Source organism: Sodiomyces alkalinus (assembly GCF_003711515.1).
Source record: "Sodiomyces alkalinus F11 unplaced genomic scaffold SODALscaffold_4, whole genome shotgun sequence".
Lineage (NCBI taxonomy): Eukaryota > Fungi > Ascomycota > Sordariomycetes > Glomerellales > Plectosphaerellaceae > Sodiomyces > Sodiomyces alkalinus.
In genome coordinates, this window is record NW_021167082.1 from 3,146,522 (window position 1) to 3,152,528 (window position 6,007).

Here is a 6,007-nt window from a genome sequence, read left to right on the forward strand (position 1 = left end):
TATTAACGAATTAATGGCGAGCTATTAAATCGTTGGTCTTCTAATAAAGGTAATAGTATAGGGAAGACAAGGAAGCCTTATAGAAAGAATTATAGTATTATAAGAAGAAAATTAAATAACTAGGGGTATCCCTAATAGGCGCTAGCTAATACCTAACTATTAACGGTATATATAATGCCTAGATTAGAACCGAGGGATATAAAGATACTAATCTTTGTTACCGCTTAGGGTAATAGAAGATTAATAGCATTATAGCCGATATTTAACTTACCTACTATAATCTAAAAACTAAGGTTATTATAATATAGTAAGAAAAATAGGAAAAGGATTATAAGATTTTAGAAGGTATAGGATAATATCTACAGTCTATAAGGCCACCGTGCCTTCTATTTTATCTTATGAAGTAATAGGAAAGAGTACTTACCTGCCCGATGTAGGATATTTATAGAATAAAGGAGGCTAAGGTATTGATTACCTATACGATAGTTACTAAAAGACTATTATTTATAGACTCTCTAACTAATAAAGCCCCGTAACCCTTGCAGATATAAATAATTCTCTTAGTCAAGAGAATAAATTAATAAAGGACTTTAAACTAGATATCTTTTAGTTACTTTATCATAGAATAACAACTAATCCACGATAGGCTCTTATCTCTAAAGGGATACTATGATTCGTTAATAACTATTTAATAACTAAATACTATATAGCTTCTAATAGATCACTATACATACTATATTTACTAGCCTACTACTTTATCTAATAGCGGCCTAAGAATATACGCTTCACGGAGGGGTATTATATCATGGATATACTAAGAAAGAGATAATAAGATATACTTAGCTTATCGGGTTAATAATAGCAGATATATCACCGACTAACCGGTTATTAATACTGTACGATCTCGATTATATAGCTAAGGGATAGTATCTATAAAAGTTATATCCACGACCAAGAAGGGTAATACGCCCTAACCAGGCATATATCTAGCCAGTCAGTACTATTAGACCTAGGGATCCTAGGGTTTTGAAAGGGGTGACCTTTACTGTAAAATATAAGGTGTAATAAAGATATCTTCTCTAAGCTAGGGGGGCCTGCCCTTAGGACTAGAGTATTCCACGGGTAAACCCCGTAGAATCCTCGGCTCCTATATATAGGAACCCGGGTATAACCCAGGGAAGCTATAGTATACGCTAAAGGTACTTATAGTATACTATGTGCGTGCTATAGCTTATACTATAGTATGCCCGTGGTACGCCCTGGCGTTCCCAGTAGAATCTAGGGCGTATTAAATGCCCCGGGCGATAAAGCCCTATATCCCGCGGGTTGTCCCCGGTAACTACGATAGCCTTACTTAAGGCGCCTTACGGTTAGACTAGTAAACCGTAGTATAGTTACGGAGGACGGAAAGAAAATATATCCTTACGCGGCGGTGCCTTAATAGCGACCGCCGCTATTATTATATATTATCTAGTCGAGCGAAGAAAAAAGAAGAAAATCAAATTAAATATACCGATACTATAGCGTCCTTTCTTACTATATACCCTAGTACAATCCTAGTACGCCTAATAAAAGTAAATAACAGACTAAAGAAAGAAAAACCTATACTATCCTATCGATATTACCCCTAGTAAAGGTAATCTAGCCTAGTAAGCTATTATACCTAGCTATAAAGTTGCTATAGAATAGTAACCTTATAGTTATCGTTATCCTAGGTAGCCAGCTTAATCTTATTGGAGAAACCCTACTAGTTAAGATTAGCCTTTAGAATAATAGCCACGTTCTATACCGTTATCTTATTCGTTAGCCCGTTAAGGCGTCCGGGGTTAAGATCGGCGAATACTATCGGTCCGGACATGCTATACTTAGTATACTAGCGTTAAAGAGCCGCATACGCGAGCACGGTATAAAGGGAAAGCTCGCGGTTAGCGGTACCACGCTTAGTAAGCTAGTTAAGGTAAGCCGGTAATAGCTACCGATTAACTCCTGGGGGAGCTAGGGGAAACGCCCTTCCTAAGCGAAGGTAGCATATAACTTAGGTAAATTCTATAACGTTTTACCTAGTACTCGGGGCTATAATATCCCTAATAAAGCCGTAAAGCTAATATCCCGCTAGGATAGAAAGTATTATTTTATAGCCGTGTTAGCGTTTGAGTACTAGAGTCTACGTACCGGCACTTATCGAATTAAAGGACGGTAGCTCCTTATTATCCTATAGTCTAATACTATAGTTCTTAACTACGTCTAGGAGTATCTTTTTCTTAAAGCCTTCTATAGCTATTTACTTAGCGGGGGTTGGACTAGGACCGGCCGGGCTTAACGCGGTCCGCTTAGTTACTTTAGCTAGCATAGTAAAGCTTAGTACGCTACTTAGGGGTAGCTAACCTAGAAAGTCCGCGGCTAATAGGATATTAATAGGCTATTCCTCTAGTTAGTTAAAGCCTATAGTTAGTCTATTAGATAGGTAGTTATAACGAGTGAGAAGGTAGTAGCGAGAGGGTCTAAAAGAGAATAGACGTGGATTAAGTAGTGGTCACGGCTAGTCCGAACGTAGGTGGTCCTAAAGAATCAGAATATTTGCTGCCCTCTCTATACTAAGGAGGGGGCACTATATAAGCACTATATACTCCTAGGCTAAAGCTAGTATAGTTAAACAGATATCGTAAACGGATATCTACGCCTAAACCTAGGCTATAGCTCTATATAGCAGTATTAGCCTAGGGTAGCCGTGGCCACGATAAGATAGGAGCCCGGTCTTATCTATACGGGAACCCGTTATAGTCCCGTCGTATACCCGGCCTTTATCTCCTAGGCAGGGGCACCTAATAGGGTAACCTCCCCCGGAGTACTCCTATCCTTAAGAGCGGCTAGTACCGGATAGGACTACTTTTCCCGATTATACCCGGCGTCGGCCTATATTCCCACCGTCCTTCTATTATTAATCCTATACACGGCCCTATTATAGTCCTTTTATAGTCCTATCCTTAATCCCTCGCTCCTATACTATAGCTAGTATCGGCCTCCCTTTAATCCGTATAAAGAAAGAGCGCCGATATCCCTTTAATCTATAAAAAGAACCGGCGCCGATATCCCCTTAATCTATATAAAGAACCGGCGCCGTTATATAATATATCTAAAAATAGAAATATATCTCCTTCCTTCTTATACCCCTTTTACCACTATACCTTCTTTATAGGCAGGAACGGTGATTATATACCCTTCTAGGGGCATATCTTCCTTAACGCCGCTATAACTCTATTCTCTTTCGTGTTCCTTCTTCTTTACGCCTCCGATTTTCGATTTTATCGATGTCCGCTCTATTCTGTAAGTTAACTCTTATAGTGTTTTCCTTATAGAAGCAGGGCGTAATAGTTATTAATATATTATAGTGCCCTTATTTTCCCGATATTTCCTATTATCTTATAAGTATGCTTTTAATATATCTCTATCCTAGGGGGAAGACTAACTTATATAGCTTTACTAACTATCCTATATAGCTTCCTTAACCGCTATTATACCTCCTAAGGAGACTAATAATAATACTAATAATAAACGGATTGTATTAGAGCTAGTAGCTAGTAATACTTCTAAGAAGCGTAAGACTACGATAATTATAGCATCGTTATTATCCTTTACCTGTTATTAAGAGGTGGTGGATATTAGGGAAGGGGCTTCCGGGGGCTTAACCCTTAAAGACCCTTACTCTCGCTATACTAGCTAACTAGCTAAGACTAGTTCTAGTAGTAAGATATCGACTATACGCTTTAAGTCCTATCGGTATTTTAGTGCCGATTCCGCTAAGTGCGCCTTTTACTTTAGGTATAATAGTCATTATTATAATAATATTCTTACTGCGGGCTATAACATAGCTATTTAGTTATAGAAGGGCCTTATCGTCGCCGCTATTAAGGACGGGATAAACGATAGCCGTCGCATAAGTTCTTTCCGGGGGGACCGGGGGGGGGGGGGTTTGGTTTAATCCTAATATAACAGTTAGCGTTTAGCGTAGGTAGCGCGCGATTCTCGCTTCAGCGACGGAGCTAGCTAGGATTAAGGGAATAGCGGTTAGGTTACGGTATACGGCGGCGCTTAGGCGTTAGATTAGAGCGTTAGTCGTAATATCGCGGCGCGGGTTACTAAACTACTATAATAGGTAATAGAGCGCTATATATTCCACGGTCCGGTTTAGGGAGGCTATATCGGCTAATATAATACTTTTAAACTCCTTAAGTATAGTTCCGGTACTATCCTAGTATTAGGTTTACTAGGGAATTTAGGAAGTCGGCTAACTTTACCTTAGGTCCCGGTCGGACTATAGTTACGGCTAGGTTAGCGTTAAGCTTATCCTAAATAATAGATAAGAGCTTTCCCTAGGGTTTATTAGTAGCCTTCGCGAGTAAGGCGACCCTATTAGCGAATACACGGATATTATAGCGGTTTATAACGTTTTTTAGGATATACTTTTCCCTATATAATCGGTACGTAGCTTTTTCGCGTAGGAGCCGGAACCGGCTCTTTAAACTATCCTTCTAGTTCTTTAGGGTAGCGTTCTTATTATACTATTCGCGGAGTCTAGGGTTTATAGTTATTGGCTATTTAAAGGCTTTACTTAGTGGGTAGTAGGAGATACCGCGGGTAAAGGCTTCGCTATACCCGGGGCTTATCCCGGTATACTACTTTATAATATCCGTAAAACGGAACACGTTAAGGAAGACTAGCTTAGTACCTTCCGTATAGATATCCTAGGTAACGGTAAAGTATTCCGGTAAGTCGAAGTATCTAAGGTTATCCGTCTTAAAATAAACCTAGGGTTACTATAACTATAATCCGCGCCAGAGTTCGCCGATAATAGCTAGTAGGTCCGATTGGTATATATACGTTTAGTCTCCGCCTATAAGAGGGGGCTAAGTAAGCGCCGGAGGAGGGGGGGGCGTTTTATCCGGTAGTCTAATACTTTAGCGAATATTTTAATAGCTAGGTCCGGGAGCCCTAAATACTATACTCTCGGAGTTAACCGGGTAATTAGCTAAAAAGGCCCGGCTAAGGGCGTTAGACGTTTAGCGTTCTATAGCGTTCGAATAGCGAATAATTGTCTTAGTAGGAGATACGTAGAATACAGACGATTAGTATAAGGAGGATTTATTTAAGGAGTATATTAGTTCTTCCTCCTTAATTATAGGCTTCTTATCCGTGGACTTTATAATAGGACGGATAAGGAGCGAGGTAAGCTTTATTATAGTGAATAACAGTTCCCCTAGCTCTCCTATAATCTTAAGGTAATGCTAATTACCTAGCTCTTATATCCTAAGCCCTATTATATTAAGCTAGGCGGAGCTAGATAGAGTAAAGCTAGTACTAATAGAGCTAACACTAGTAAGGCTAGTATTAGTAAGGCTAATACTAGTAAGGCTCCCTCTAATATAGTCGATTAGATTAGCCTCGGGATCTAGCTCGCCTGTATAAGGAGCGGGACTAATAGTAAACAGTTATATAGGTTATTTCCCCTTAATATCGCGGGCTTCTCCTATACCTGCTAGGATCTCCTTATAAGTAGGTTCTCTATTACGCTATTTTTCGAAGGCGTCTACGAAGTTATCCGGTCTTCGGATCTATTTCTTTAGGTAGGATATATCGGATATAGACTCCGATTACGACATTCTTCCTTTTAAGGTTAGGCCGCTCGCGCCGGCTATCCCTGAGGCGTATACGGCCCTCCTAACTATATTAAGTACAGCTATATTTTCGGGCATAAGGAGATTAGCGATAGGGTCCGGGAAATTATCTAAGAACTTAATAAGATTTTTCGCGCTTTTAGCGCTTCGCGGATAAAGATAGTCGTTAAGGAGGTTTATATCGGTTATAATAGCGGAGTTTTAGGTTCTACGGCGGATTTTTGGTTTAGTAGAGTTAGTATAATCGCCGATCCTACGTATAAATAGTAGGCCGTGGTTCTTATATACTCCACGCCTTAGTCTAGTAAAGGAGAGGCGTCTTCGCCCGGTACGCT